This window comes from Antechinus flavipes, chromosome 2, assembly GCF_016432865.1.
Source record: "Antechinus flavipes isolate AdamAnt ecotype Samford, QLD, Australia chromosome 2, AdamAnt_v2, whole genome shotgun sequence".
Lineage (NCBI taxonomy): Eukaryota > Metazoa > Chordata > Mammalia > Dasyuromorphia > Dasyuridae > Antechinus > Antechinus flavipes.
In genome coordinates this window covers 519,509,410-519,520,973 of record NC_067399.1, presented here as the reverse complement: position 1 = coordinate 519,520,973, position 11,564 = coordinate 519,509,410, and the positions used below count along the sequence as shown (strand labels likewise).

At 40.4% G+C, this 11,564-nt stretch overlaps 1 long non-coding RNA gene across 1 annotated transcript; it reads right to left on the bottom strand.

The window, feature by feature from the left end:
- Positions 1-5,008: 5,008 nt before the first annotated feature.
- Positions 5,009-10,989, bottom strand: LOC127551122 (uncharacterized). Its single transcript, XR_007951016.1, has 4 exons — positions 10,941-10,989; positions 8,021-8,518; positions 6,036-6,190; positions 5,009-5,154 (listed from the first exon to the last, which is right to left on the bottom strand). It is a non-coding gene; the product is annotated as an uncharacterized LOC127551122 (long non-coding RNA).
- Positions 10,990-11,564: the final 575 nt, after the last annotated feature.

Genomic DNA, 11,564 nt, shown 5'->3' with positions numbered 1-11,564 from the left:
ATCAAATCCATCCCCCTCATTTTAAAGGAAAAGAAACTGAAGTCCAGAGAGATTGAGCAGGATCATAAAGCTAATGAGTACCTTAAGGGAACTTTGAAACCAGATCTTCCTGACATACCATATCCTGCCTTCTATCCACTGTCCAATGTCATCTCTTTGACTGCCAAAGAGAAGAAAGAAAGAGAAAAGGGGAAAAAACTTTTGGAGATCAAATGGTATATTATGGGGTAGCAAACTTCTATATTCAAGAGAGCAAGCCTAGTTAGAAAATTGAAGCTGGGCATGGTCCTCATTACCTGTATGGAAAATAAAATGTTGGGCTTAGATGAGATTGTTGGGATGCCTAAAACTCTCTCACTTTCTGAATAAAGTGGTGTGGTCAGAACATCATGTTGTCCTGTCCAATTCTGTCTGCATGACCCCAATTGGAATTTTCTTGGCAAAGATGCTGGAATGGTTTGCCATTCCCTTCTCCAGCTCATTTGACAGGTGGTGAGAAAACTGAAGCAAGCAGGGGTAAATGACTTGTCCAGGATCACATAGCCAATAAGTGTCTGAGTTCAGATCTGAACTCACCAAGATGAGCCTTCCTGATTCCAGGCCTGACACTATACCCACTACTGTGTTGTGTAACTACCACTGATTCTCCTAGACAGTCTTATTTCAGAAAAAAAAAAAAAAGCTGCCAATTATTATAGTTTTTAGTTGTCTAATGAGAGACAATTGCATGGAGCATGGCTTTCCCATTTCTTTATCCTTGTATTTCTACTCTGGGGAGAATTAGGAGGGGTAATAAGTGAAAAAATGAAGTGGAGGAGTAGCCTGGTTCAGCCATTTTAGAGTAAGGAGATTTATTTTCTTGACTTGATGTAATAAACATCCTCCTGATCTGATTTATCATATTTTTTTCCCCTTGGTCAGCTGTGTTGAAGCTGCCATCCTCTATAGTAAGAGATTGATTGGAACTTTTGCTTTCTCTCTTTTCTTCTTTCTAAATAACCAGAACTATGGCATTTTGGGGGGAACTTGCAGAACTATCACATTTGCTAGGGTCGTAAATTTCCTCTTGGCAAAGGGCATAGGGCATTTCTAGTCAAGTGAATTAAATTTAATTCAGTTCAACACATTTAATTAGTGCATATTATGTGGAAAAAACTGTGCTAGCCATGTAATGACAAATAAAACACATGATCTTGTCCACAAGATGTTTACAATCTAATAGGGAGACTTATCAGCACACAGAACTACTTAAAGGGAGGGAGGGGAAGCAATGTACAAGTTAAAAAGAACTGTTTGTAATTCCATAGAATGTCTACAAAATACTGTTTGGATAATGTTTTCAAACTGCTGAAATAGAAACTGCCCTCTAGTTTACAATAAACAAGGAGTAAGAGGAATCAAGTGCTGTAGTGAGAAGTAACATTTTATTAAACTACTAGAATTATTTGGATTTTGTTTATAAAATATTATGATTGGAACTTCTCTCAAAGTGATTGCTTTTTAGTCAAATGTATGTGGCCTATGCACAAACTGCTAGAATAAAGGCAGAATTTGAATTTAAAAATTTTAATTTTAAAAATTTTTAGAAAAATATTTTATTTTTCCCCAGTTAAAATGTAAAGACAATTGTTAACATTTAAAAAAAAAATTGAACTGCAAATTTTCTCTCCCTCCCTCACCTGAGACAGTAAGCAATTTGATAATATTACAGAACTTGTTCAGCCATTTTGCACTTGATAGGTGCCTCCTCATTTTCCTTTTCTTTGCCATTACAATAAAATCTAATATAAATATCTTCTTTGTACCCCACCCCATCCCCTTTAAAAAAAATCTCTTTGGGGTAATGACCTAGTAAGTGTTATTGCTGGATCAATGGGGTATGCAAAGTTTTATAGCTCTTTGGGTATAGCTACAAAATTAGTCTCTATAAGGGGATTCACAACTCTAAAAATAATGCATTATTGCCCCAACTTTTTCCAGTGCAATCCTCTTTCTCACTCTTTAATTTTTTTTTACACTTTTCCATCAAAATCAACTTATCCCCACAAACTGTATCTTTGCACACTCCTTCTAACTGTCCAAATAGTGATACAGTTTTTGTGAATTATTAAGTATAATATTTCTATGAAGGGGGATATAAACAATTTAATCTTTTTAAATAACTAATTTCTTCACTTTTCTATTTACCTTTTTATGATTCTCCAGCGTCTCATATTCATTTGTAAATAAATATTTCTATTTAGCTAATCTTTTCATCAAGAATGTTCGAAGTTCCTCTATTTCATTGAATATCCATTTAATTCCTTAAAAGGATTATGCTCAGTTTTTCTGAATAGATGATTCTTGGTTATAATCCTAACTCTTTTGTCTTGCAAAATATTTTGTCCTAAGCCCTCTTATCCTTTAATGTATAAGCTGCCAGATCCTTTATAATCCTGACTGTGCACTGTATTTCAGTTATTTTTTGGAAATATTTCCAATATTTTTTCCTTGATCTGAGAGTTCTGGAAATTTTGTACCTTTTTTTTTTTTTTAAGTTTTTTGCTTTCTTTACCAAGCTGTTTACTCTTTTTATCCTGATTCTTCTACATAACTTTGATTTCTTTCCCCAATTGTTTTTTTTTCTATTTCTCTTTGAGCTCTTCTAAAACTTCTTCTTCTTCTTCTTCTTTTTTTTTTGCTTAAGACCAACAAGCTTTTTGCTTGTTTGTTTGTTTTTATTCATTTCCAGTTCATTTCATGACTTTGAAAATTCATCTCTCCTGAGGTATCAGGGGCACTGTCCTATGTTTCTTGTGCTGGGGGGTCAGGGGCCTGCTGTCTTAGGGGCCATGAGTCTAGTTGTACTGTACTGTGAGGGGCTGGAGACCTCATACAGTAGACTTCTACCATGTTGCACTGGGGCCTTGGGTTGCTGATCTATGCTGGTCCCAAGTGCCTCTTGCAGAGTTGCCCAGACACCATCTACACTGGGCTGCCCTCCACTTTTACCCAAGTGAAAAAAAAAACCTTTTCTGCAATCCTTCTAAGTTGTGTCTTGGGCTGCAAACTCATTCCCTCCATTTTTTTTTTTGGGGGGGGGGTGGATTCTGCTGCTTCAGAATTAATTTTGAGACATTTTAAAAAGTTTTTGGAGAACATTTGGGGAGAGCTCAGGCAAATTCATGTCGTTTTTCTGACTTCTTGGCTCTGCCTCATGTGAAATCTTTAAAGAGTCATATAAACCAAGGGATAGTCCTTATTTACATACAATCATCAAAATGCTTTTCCTAAAGTCAATAAGTCCACAAACATTATTTAACATTTTGTATGTGAGGCACTATGCCAAATACTAGGGATTAAAAAAAAAAAAGCTAAAGCCATCTCTGCTTTTAAGAAATTGGAGATTCTTATTGGGATATAAGATGTAAAAATTGGTTACATACAAAATATAACCAGTGTAATCTGAAAGATGGTGCAGGCCTGGAATCATGAAGACCGAAATTCTATTCTTCCCCAGACACTTACTAGCTATGCGATCCCTTGGGCAAGTCATCTAATTTTTGTACTGGTCACTGTTACTGTAACTGTTCTGAGCTCATCTATAAAATTGTGATAATATTAGAGCTAAACCTCCCAGGGTTGTTGTGAGGATCAAATGAGATAGCAATTACAAAGTTCTTAGGACATTGTGTGGCACATAGTAAGCATGATATAAACAGTAGGTTTTCCTTTTTTTCTCCTCTTTCTTCTGCTTTATCCTTTCAACTCCCCCCTCCCCCTCCTCCTTCTCCTTTTCCTCCTCATTATTATTATTGGCAGGTAAGACTTCTTATAGAAAGTGGGATTTGACTGCGTGGGGGTTTATGCAATTTCCTCTAGCGTGAAAGAATTAAAATTGCCCAAGAGTATCAGATTGTTTTTTAGATTAGAGTAAAAGTTGTTAAGGACCATGCCTAATTGAAGGAGCAGGTCAATTCTCTGAGAGCCTCCACAGCTGTGAATCATAACACTTGAAGGAGTTGCAAAGCAGCCTTTGCTGATGCAGATGTTGCTTGTGGACTGGGAATGAAATAAATTGGAGGCGGAGGGAAGAGGAGAGAGATCAGAGAACAGCAACTGCCTCTTAGTATCATCATCATCATCATCATCATCATCATCATCATCATCATCCTCTCACATGAAGAGATCCATGCTAGACCTCCAGCAGCCACTGGCAGGTGGCTCTCCTATTACAACAAATAGTTTCTCAATCTGATTCCCAGATTAAGACAGCCTTTCTCTGATGTAAACAGGACTTCCTATAATGTAAATTAACTTAGTGTGGTATCTATGTTAGCAAAGTTATCTCAATGCATGCAGAACTTCACTATATACACATTAGGTTATCACTCTTGCTTTTTCACCCCTTGCACCTAAATGCTGTCTGTACTGGTATTTCACTACTTTTGTATGATTAAAAAAAAAAATCCAAGAGCCTAAGGTAGGAGGCAATGGACCAATGGTAAGGCAGAAGGCTACAGAGATGCCTCAATGCATAAATGGCAGATAGAAGTTAAGGGCATTTTGAGAGAACTTCCATTGAGTATAGTGTGTCAAGCTACAAACAGTGAATTATATAGGGCAATAAAGCTGTCAGCTCCTGCACAGAAGGGCTATCTGAGAGCTGAGCATAGATAGTTGCTGACAGGAGGAAGGGGTAAGATTCCAGCTATTCTTTTTTTTTTTTTTTTTGATTGAGGCAGTTGGGGTTAAGTGACTTGCCCAAGGTCACACAGCTAGGAAGTGTTAAGTGGCTGAGACCTAATTTGAACTCAAGTCCTCCTGACTTCAGGGCTGGTGCTCTAGCCATTGCATCACTTAGCTCTCCCTGCACTGTGTCATCTAGCTGCCCCCAAGTCCAGCTGAGACCTGCCTTCCAGACCTTAGTGATATTTGGTTATGAAAAGACTGAACTTGTCTCCTTATTCATTCCTCATCGATATGAAATGAAGCTGAGAGGAGGACAAGAGAACATCTCCCAGGACCACACAGATAAATGGTGTATTTGGCAGGATATCATGGCAGACAGACAAGAATAAGTAACGCAGGGTACACTAGGTCGAGCCGGGAAGAGTTCCTGGAGGACTGTCTTTAGATCCTGGAGAAGAAAGCATCCAAGAGTGTTGGCAGTTCCTATATGGAGGAGCAAGAAAGAGTCAACTTCCATGCTCACCCAGTGGTTACTCAGAAGAAGTCCCAAACAGGCTATGGGACCAGGGGGGAATCCTGTGATATTGTCCCTACACATAGACTGAGGTAGGGATTTGGGGAAGCGGTTCCAGCAGAGAGGGGGAGCCCCTACCAGCCTGGCCATTGCACCTATGGACTCGGGGGTAGATGGTATTTTGTGCTCTGGGGCAGAGATAAAGAATTTACTGTAATAGCAATAACCTGTAGCAATAAGCCGTTCCATCAGGGAATGGTTAGGAATCTGTCTGTGCATTTCTGCCTCAAGAGGTGGTGTGCTATTACTTAAGCTAACTTTGGTAGTCTTTCTCCTATATTATATACTCGGCATTGGTGTGTTAGCAGCATGCTGAGCATGCCCCTGTAATAGCCTGTGCCTGGGGGGCGGTGGGGGTGGATATGAAGCATTCCTGACTGCCAGGGGAGCATCAACAGCTGCACAAAGTGGGTATCATGTGGGAAGCCCAGAGCCCCATACTATGCCCCAGTCAGATGGAACGTGGTGGGTAACTATTGATTATTGAGAGCTTTGCATGCTGCAGTCCCTTCTGTTCGGGAGTTACAGGATCAATTGACTCTGACTTTGGAAACTTATTATGTTAAGGATTTGGCTAACACTTTTTTCTCTGTGCTGATCCATGAACAGGATCAGTTTGCCTTCACATGGGAAGGCTGGCAGTGAACTTTTACAATGCTGCCATTGAGGTATATACATAGTTCTACCATATGCCATGGCCTAGTAGCCAAGGATTGGGGGGAGGGGGAGTGCGGTGGTCTAAAGCAGAGAGAGTGAAAACGTTTCATTATATTGATGACGTGTTGCGAACCTCTCATTCTTTGTCAGATCCAAAGCTCATGGCACCAAGTGTTACTGCATACCTTCAATCACGCGGCTGGGTAGTAAATACTGCAAAAAAGTCCAGGTACCTGGATTGTCTGTCAAGTTCTTGTTTGGTTAGCAAGACACCAATTGTACTGGAGGCTGTAATTAATAAGATACAGGAATATCCCATCCAACTACTGTTTTCCAATTGCAAATTTATTTAGGTCTGTTAGGATATTGGAAGGTGTTTCTCATTTGGCCCAATTGTTCTATAATTTGATTAAGAATGGAGTTGCCTGGACAGAAGCAACAAAGTAGATTTTCTTGGGGACTAAGAGAGCCATTAAGCAGGCCCAAGCCTTTTGAAGGTCTTTTGAATTAGATGTACATGTGACCTCAGAGGGTTTGGGATGGGGTTTGCAATGCTCAGAGCATTGAGGCAGCCACTTGACTTTTGGAACCTGTGGGGGAAAGCAGCTGGGCTGCATTATAGTTTAATTAGGAAGCAGCTTACAGCCCAAGCCACAGAGTCTGACTTGTTTATTAGTGAAAACTACTTATCCAGTTAGTGGTGGGTTCAGTTGGATTACACTATCCTGTAGTGGAGTGGCTCAGATTTCTACTCTGGCAAAGAGAGGTGCTTATTTTGAGCAATGTAGCTAGTTGTTTAGTAGTCACAGAATGTAGTGGGACCCTTGAAGTTTCAGCACACTTCCCATCCCTGCAGATGTGACCCTTCCCAGGGAGGAAACTGCAGACAGAGAAGGAAAGGGAGTGAGACCTGAGCTGGCTTGGTGCAGATGGGCCCAGTTCTGGTGCTAATGCCTCATGCACAGCTGTTACAGTCTAGCCCTCTATTGACTGCTTGGGATATGAAGCAGGGGGTGGGGCAGAGTAGTCAGTGGGCTGAGTTATGAGCAGTGGGGCTTGTAGTGGGTCAGGAAGAAAGTCTTTTGATCTTGTATAGAGATATCTGGGTTGTTTAGAGAAGACTCACTTTGTGCGTGGGGGAATGGGAGGCAAGCAGATGGATGGCTTTTCATCGCTTCATAGGGACTAAGCCATGCTGCAAGATTTGTGGGCTTGGGACGGGACGAGGAAGCTACCTTGTTTCATATAAGTGCCCACAGCCCAGTGCAGAGTCCAGGTAATGAGGTAAACAGGTTGTCTGTTAGGTGAGTGGAAAATGCTCATGAAGGGGACATAGGTTTAAAGTTAGGTGGGCTGATAATGCCCATGAAGGAGAGCTTTTTGGTTGCTTGGCAAGCTTTTGCATGTGGGACCATGTACAATGTTGCTAATGGCTTGTAGGTGGGGATTGCCTTTGACAGGTAATGAAGCTCTGGAAGCAGTATGGCCGCATGTCACCTATATCAGGTCAGGTGGGATGGGGCCAGGTTCTTTTAACATGTGGCAGGTAGGTTATATATGACCCATGAACAAGAGTAAAGGATGGCAAACTGTGTTCCCCTGCAGTGGACACAGCTCCAGGTTATTGTATGTGTATCCTGGGTGTGTTCCAGGCATTTGCTTGCCTAAGACCACAAGCTAATGAAAGTGATAGGGAAATCCATTTTACTGGCCATAAGGTTGGAGAATGGGCTGTTGCTCAGAATGTACAATGGCAATTTCATGTCCCTTATAATTCAAAGGCTGCTTATATGACTGAGCATTACAATGGGTTTCTCAAAGCTGTTTTGAAGGCCATAGCCAATGGGATGCCAACTTTGAGAGGGTGGGCTGATAGATTCTGTACAATGGTCCAAGTATGAAATGAGGCGCCCGGAAAGGGGGACCTGCCCCATTGAAGCTTTGCTCCAGAGGACTGCTGCCCCTTGTAGTTGATAGATTGTTTCCAATAAAGCCTAAAATGGTCATCAGCATCCAAGGAAATATACTCCTACTGGAGCACTGTGCTTTATTGCCAGGCCCCATGGCATGGTAAGAATAGCCCTGGATGATGAGAGCTCCTCTCATCTGGTGACTTACTTAAATAGCCCCTCGGGGTGCAGGCTTTAGATTAGAAATGAATTTGATAGTGACTCCTTGCATCACAAATGTACAGCCTTTAAAAGTACAAATGTATATGTCTTCTACCAGTCTGTCAATCTTTTTTGAGAGGATAAGTTGTCCAGTGTTTCGTTATTCAGATGAAGAGTGGGCTACATTTTTGCTGCGCTTGATGAATCGCATCTCATGCTGGGTCTTCAGGGTGATCCCCTCAGCTGCTGTAGATGGACTGCCTTAGTATTTGCAACTTGCAATTATGGACACTTGGACCTGATGTAGGATATTGTTCCTGTGAAGAATACAAGGCATGCAATGCTGCAGGCAGAGAAGGATGGAATCACCCTTGTCCTTTGTTAGGGGCTAATATTTGGGATGGATATTCTTTGTTGACACTCCAGACCTTAGAAGTGCCTTCTGATGCTCCTTTGTGTTGGGAAAGCTTCTGTGATTTACATGAGCTGGGGTGGCTTCCTGAAACTGTATGTCAACGGATTATTGAGATTAATTTCCCTGTTACCATATTGCCCTGTGGAATTTTATGGGCCTGTGATAATCATGGGTGGGCATATACCTAGTAGGATTTTGGAAAGGAAGAGGTACTTAGAGGTACCCTTATTTCTGGGCGCCCTGTATTGCTTACTTTGCTCATGTGATCTCATAACTGGGATATTTTTAGAAACAGACACTGCATGAAGCAGACACCATGGAGGTGCTTCCCCCTAGTTATATTTACCCCTCAGGGAGGATACCCTAACCCTCCATACTGAGCAGGCTTTGATCACTTATGGGGCAATATCTCTTTTAAATGATGAAATTGGTCACATGAGGAAAGTTGTTTTGCAGAATAGAATGGCTGCCCAAGGTGGCACATGTGCTTTGTCACTCAGTGAATGCTGTTGTATATACACTCCTGATACTACAGTCCTGTTTCTTTACCTTTGCAGACTTTGAATTCACAAAAACAGGCTGTTCATACCCTTACTGATGACCCTTTGCAGCAGGTGGAATGATTTGCTCTTCATTAGGAGATGGGTATTGACTATTATTCTTTCTTTAAGGAGCAAAACTCCTAATTCTGTGATGTTATATGTATTGTTGCAGTATTTTGGTGCAATGTATTACACTATTCTAGAAATGTACATGTTACTGAAGTTAATTTAGTGGACCCTTGAACGGCTGGAGGATGGGTTCATGAAATTTCCCTCAATAGTAAAAGAGTTAAAATTGCACAAAAGAATCAAGGTTGTCAGTTTGGAGTAAAAATTTCTTAAGCCATTTTCTGGGTTGAAATGGTCCTGTCTATGATGTAAACAAAATTTGGCATAATGTAAACTAACTTAGTAGTGTCTGTGTTAGCAAGAATATCTCCAGGCACACAGAACTTTATTATATACTTATTATGTATGCAATTTTGCTTTTCATACCTACACCCTAAATGTTTTCTGTATTAGAATTTCACCACTTTTGTAGAATTTTAATAAAAAAGATGCCAACAGCTTAAGGGAGGAGGGGGACAATGGACCAATGGTAAGCAGAAGGCAAGTGAGAAGGCAGAAAGTGGGGCAGAAAGATGCCTCACTGCATAAGTGGCAGATAGAAGTTAAGGCAGTAAGAGAGAAATGCCATCGAGTAAAATTAGTGTGTCAAGTTATAGACAATGAGTTATATAGAGCAATAAACCTGTTACCTCCTGCATAGTAGGGCTAGCTGAGAGCTGAACATAGCTAGCTGCTGAGGGGAGGAAAAGGTGAGATATTCCAGCTATTCATGGCTATGAAAGGAACCTGAGAGGAGGACATGATAACATCTCCTGGGACAAGATACACACACACTGTATCAATCCCATACTCAATGAACTTCAGTGTTTCCTGATTATCTTTATGATCAAATATGAATTCTTCCACTTAATACTTAAATAATTAATAAAATATTACAACAACCACTATCACTTGACTCTCTTTGCCTTTTTCCCATCTGTAAAATGAGGTACAGAGAGTTGAATCCTCTAAGATTCTTCTTTTAGCTCACATCTATGATTCTATCACCTTTTGTGACCTTCTAATTAGCTATTGAATGGAATTCAAACTCCTTCATCTGGTCTTCAAAGACTTTCAAAGTCTTGCTCCATTTTACCTTTCTAGCCTCATTTTTCTAAGACACCTCAACATAAACTATGTTCATTCTATTTGCCATTTCCCATAGATGAATTATAGGCTTGTGCCTCCACACTTTTTCTATTACCATTTTCTCTCCTAGGAATACCTTTTTCCTTCCTTTTCTCATCTCTCTAGCCTCATCTTTATCTCATTCTGGCTCTATTGATTGGTCAACAATAAGGATCAAGTACTCAGAGTGAATCTGAATAGCAATTGCTTCTTTTTGGCCAAAAAACCTAAGATTCTTCCTTTCAAGACTGGATTTTTCTTTCTGATTAGGGAAAAAAGGCCATTCTCTGGACCTCAATTCTTACCTAGCCTTAATTGCTGAATGGATATTGCCTCAATCAAACTGAGATCTGCTGAAGACTTTAGTTTAAAAATGTCAAGTTCTCCCACTGCATCCAGAGCCATCTCCAGTCATCCTATCTACATCTTGTCAGGAAACCCAGATGGCTCTGGAGGAGAAAGGGAAGCTGATGACTTTGCACAGCCCATCCTCACTTAGTTTCAATTCCTTTGTATGTCATGACATCATCTTGCTGATGTCATGGTTCTCTTGGAGAGCAAATGACAAACAATTACCTCTGTGATGATAAGTAGAAACTGCCTCACTATTAACTCAACTAGAACTGGCCAATTGGGCAACATAACTCTTTCTCTTTCCTTTTCTTTTTTTTTCCTTCTTTTCTTTCTCCTGTCCCTTCCCTTCCTTTTGTCCATATAATGTATCATATCCTTACCTTCAGGTGTTCAATTCAAAGGACTTTAAATGCTGATTGATAACTGAAAACATAACAAGATATCTTGGGGTTTATGGACTAAAACCACGCCTTAAACCCAAATCACTGTGCTTTTCATTGATTGACTAATAATAGGTCCCAGACCAAGCCTCCTCACTTGGGCATTGTTTGGGACCCATTGGTTCAGAGTAAATGTAAATAGCAATTGTTTGTTTTGCCTGGAAACCCTGAAGGTCTTCCCCTCCCAGATTTATTTATTTATTTTGACTAGATAAAAGAGGTCATTCTCTGCCTCATTTCTTACCTCTCCAGAATCACAGATTGGGCTGTTGTCCCAAATAAACTGGGACCTGTTAAAGACCTTAGTTTAAAAAGGTCAAGGGTCTCCCATTGTATCCAGGGACATTCTAATCATCCTGATCTTAATTTGCCAAACTGGATCCCTATGGCTCCTGAGGAGAAAGTGAGACTGGTGACTGCACCGTGCTCTCCCTTACTTAAACCAATTTGCCTTACAATGATGAATAATTCCTATCCAGTCTTCTCCTCCAGGACTGTGGGATAGGAGTTACTCCTTATTCACTTTTGGATCCCTCACAGGATCTTAACACAATTCATTGCATA